This window comes from Heliangelus exortis, chromosome 5 (genome assembly GCF_036169615.1).
Source record: "Heliangelus exortis chromosome 5, bHelExo1.hap1, whole genome shotgun sequence".
Classification (NCBI taxonomy): Eukaryota; Metazoa; Chordata; class Aves; order Apodiformes; family Trochilidae; genus Heliangelus; species Heliangelus exortis.
In genome coordinates this window covers 4115261-4119500 of record NC_092426.1, presented here as the reverse complement: position 1 = coordinate 4119500, position 4240 = coordinate 4115261, and positions in this window count along the sequence as shown.

Sequence of the window (4240 nt, the reverse complement as noted above, 5' to 3'; positions counted from 1 at the left end):
CTAAATATTTACAAAGCATTATTTATCTGAACGAAAGAGACATTTTTCCACTCAGCAAAGCAGGCATATGGTAGCAGCATGCAACAGGAGATGAATTGCAAGGAGTAATTCTAAACAGATTTAATGCCAGCCATAATTATTTCTAATCAGACAGAAAGTTCCCTGGGTGACAAGAGAACATCTACCATTTGAAAGTTACTGTGTCAGCCCACGTTGTTGGATATTATTTGTTCAGATATCTTTGCTGTGACTTTTGAGACTTCAGTGCAACTTCAGCTCCCCCCCCCCCCCCTTTTTCCATCTCCCTTGGGGAGAAATGAAAAAACAGAGAGAAAAAAAAAAATCAAACCCAAACCCTAAGTCTTCTGTCATTGATTTCAAGCATATCTTTTAATTACAGCCTCGTGTTTAGATAGTGTACAAAATATTCCAGGCTGGATGCCTGGATGTGAAAGGCTCCCTGGTATTGCTGGGAAGAACACTGTGAATCATTACAACATCTCCCACTTCAGTACCAGCCCAGGAAAATGGAGAACAAAATGTACTGAGAGGAAACATTTCAGAAAGAATGACACAGGAGGAGGGATTTTGCCAGGCTTTAGTTTCTCAGAGGAGTTTGATAGATTCTACAGAAGAACTCAGCAGGTTCCCAGCCCTGGATCTTTCTCCCTTGTGCCACAGGTCAAGGGTTTTGTGTCACCCTCCTGTCCTCACACCCACAGGAGGCAAAGCTCACAAATTCCCTTTCAGAAGGGCTCCAAGCTCCCAAGATGATTTATTTTGTCATGCTGAGAGAACCCACCTCGAGGAGACAAAGAAACCTTTGGCATCTCTTGCACTCAAGCCATGAAATCACAGAATGGGTCAGGCTGGAAGTCACCTTTAAAGGTCACATCTTGTCCTGCACTGAGCAGGGACATTTCCAACCAGACCAGGCTGCTTAAAACCCCATCCAACCTGAGCTGGGTGTTCCCAGGGATGGGGCATCAACCATCTCTCTGGGACACGTTGTTAATTCAGTTTTATCAATGATTTTCTGCTCTCTGCTCATCACCTCACAGTTTCAGATGTTGGGGAAAGAGAGGAGCAGATGCTTGTCCCTGGAACCTGTGTCCCCACCATGTAGGGGTTACTTAAAACCCCATCCAACCTGAGTCTGGGTGTTCCCAGGGATGGGGCATCAACCACCTCTCTGGGACATGTTGTTAATTCAGTTTTATCAATGATTTTTATGCTCTCTGCTCATCACCTCCCAATTTCAGCTGGTTTTGGGGAAGAGAGGAGCAAGAGCTTGTGTCCCCACCATGTAGGGGCTGCTCCAAACCCCATCCAACCCGAGTCTGGGTATTCCCAGGGATGGGGCATCAACCATCTCTCTGGGCCACGTTGTTAATTCAGTTTTATCAATGATTTTTCTGCTCTCTGCTCATCACCTCCCAGTTTCAGCTGTTGGGGAAAGAGAGGAGGAGATGCTTGTCCCTGGAGCTTTTGTCCCCACCATGTATGGGCTGCTTAAAACCCCATCCAACCCAAGCCTGGGTGTTCCCAGGGATGGGGCATCAACCACCTCTCTGGGTCACGTTGTTAATTCAGTTTTATCAATTATTTTATGCTCTCTGCTAATCACATCCTAATTTCAGCTGGTTTTGGGGAAGAGAGGAGCAGGAGCTTGTGTCCCCACCATGTAGGGGCTGCTCAAAACCCCATCCAACCTAAACCTGGGTGTTCCCAGGGATGGGGCATCAACCATCTCTCTGGGTCACGTTGTTAATTCAGTTTTATCAATGATTTTTCTGCTCTCTGCTCATCACCTCCCAATTTCAGCTGGTTTTGGGGAAGAGAGGAGCAGGAGCTTGTGTCCCCACCATGTAGGGGCTGCTCAAAACCCCATCCAACCTAAACCTGGGTGTTCCCAGGGATGGGGCATCAACCATCTCTCTGGGTCACGTTGTTAATTCAGTTTTATCAATGATTTTTCTGCTCTCTGCTCGTCACCTCCCAGTTTCAGCTCTTGGGGAAAAAGAGGAGCAGATGCTTGTCCCTGGAGCCTGTGTCCCCACCATGTAGGGGCTGCTCAAAACCCCATCCAACCTAAACCTGGGTGTTCCCAAGGATGGGGCATCAACCACCTCTCTGGGCCACGTTGTTAATTCAGTTTTATCAATGATTTTTCTGCTCTCTGCTCATCACCTCCCAATTTCAGCTGGTTTTGGGGAAGAGAGGAGCAGGAGCTTGTGTCCCCACCATGTAGGGGCTGCTGAAAACCCCATCCAACCCAAGCCTGGGTGTTCCCAGGGATGGGGCATCCCCCACTTCTCTGGGACACGTTGTTAATTGAGTTTTATCAATGATTTTCTGCTCTCTGCTCGTCACCTCCCAATTCCAGCTGTTTTTGGGGAAGAGAGGAGGAGATGCTTGTCCCTGGAGCCTGTGTCCCCACCATGTAGGGTCCCTCTCAGCCCATGACACAGCACCTGGGGCTGCTTGTGCCCTCAGCCAGGGAGGGGACAGCAGAGCCATGGCCTGGCACTGGGACCTCTGCTTTTCTCTTTAGCCTTGAGACCATGACCTGGTGTCACATTAGGGACCCATCTCAAGCCCTGGGTGGGCTGGCATGGGTGGGGACAGGCAGGTTGAGGTCCCTCAGTGCTTGTTTTCACCTGGGCAGGTGAGGAGTGCCAGCAAAGTGATGCCAAGGAGAGGCTGAGCTGGAAACAGAATCTCTTTGCCAGGCAGGGGAAGGAACAAGATCCGGGGAGGTGAGCTGGGCACACAAATAAGGCTAATGGTGTATTAATGAAAAGTAAGATCTCCCTAGGAAGGGCTGATCCAGCTGGTAAATAAGCCCCTCTAACAAGCTTATGAGCTGCCCTCACCTGGGTTTTTCATTATGAGCTGGGAGGAGGCAGCAGCCCCTGGAACCTCCCCACAGTGCTGGGCTTAGAGCTGGTTCCCTGCCACCAGGAGAAGAACAAATCCCCAAAAGCAACACCTCAGAAAAGATTAAGTTATGTTCCTGGCAGGGCTCAGGGTTTCCAAGTCCCCTCCAATTACAGTGACAATGCCAGGGCTGGTGGTGGTGGTCAGAGTCAGGAAAGCAGCAGAGGGATTGCTGCAATTCCAGGGTTTATCCATTTAGTTGCCAGCTTAAGGGAATCAGGATCCCTGCTGGGGGGTGTAAGAAACACCAGGACTTGGTTGCCTAAATCTGCACAGACTCAGTGTGAGGGGTTATCCTGATCCTGACAAACCCTCAACTAAAGATCAGGGGTGCAGGAGGAAAGGCAGCATGGGGAATGCAAGAGACAGCTCCTCATCCCTGGCAAAAAAGAAGAATAGGAGTCCAAAACTAAAATGCTTTGGGTCTGCCATACTCACAGATTCCCAGGGTTTCAGGCTCCTTGTCCCAGAGAAAACTCATCCAGGAGAACCACCAACACCTACAAGACCTGAAGAGGTTTGGCTGGAGATGTCTCAGAGCTTGATGTCCCTTCCAGAAGAGCCAAGGAGTTCAGGAAACCCTTTGCAGCCTCATTTGGGGGATCTAGCACAGACTCCATAAAAACAAGTCCAATCCTTTAACTCTCAAGACTCTCCCATATTTTTCTAATTGATCAAAGGAGGTGACCACCAAAGCTGAGGAGAAGGAGCTTTTCATCTTCACAGCTGTTAACAATACCCATCTTACTCAGCCAGAGCTCTCACCTGCACATGAAAATTGCTTCTAAATGTGATGGAAATCTCTGATCCTCCAACCATTGGTGTGCAGAAGAGATAAATAGGATTTTGCTTGCATCCCTGTAGTCTTTGCACTTGGTGAGGCTGGAGCACACAGCCAGCATGCACAGCCTGAGATGAAACACAGGTTCTTCCAGCAGGGAAAAAGCTCAAGGGGAAATCATCCTATGAAATGCTATCACCAGTCTAGAAAGGCCTAGGGCTCGAGGTTTAATACTCAAGATTATTTTAGGCAAGAAAAAAAGAAGCTACATTGCTTCAACCCACAAACTTAGCCAAGTGTGAGCAGTTGATATGTGCTCCACCATAGCTGGTGGCAGCCCTGGGCACTGGGATGCTCCTAGGGAGAATTTTGGGAGCTGCTGGGAGGATCTTCCCACATAACCCTGGATTTGACCATAAAAACACCCCTGCCCATGCCAACCCCAGCAGGACCCTTGCCTGCCAACAACCTCCACCACCACTGCCCTTGACTTTCAGATGAACCACAGCCCCTCAGGGG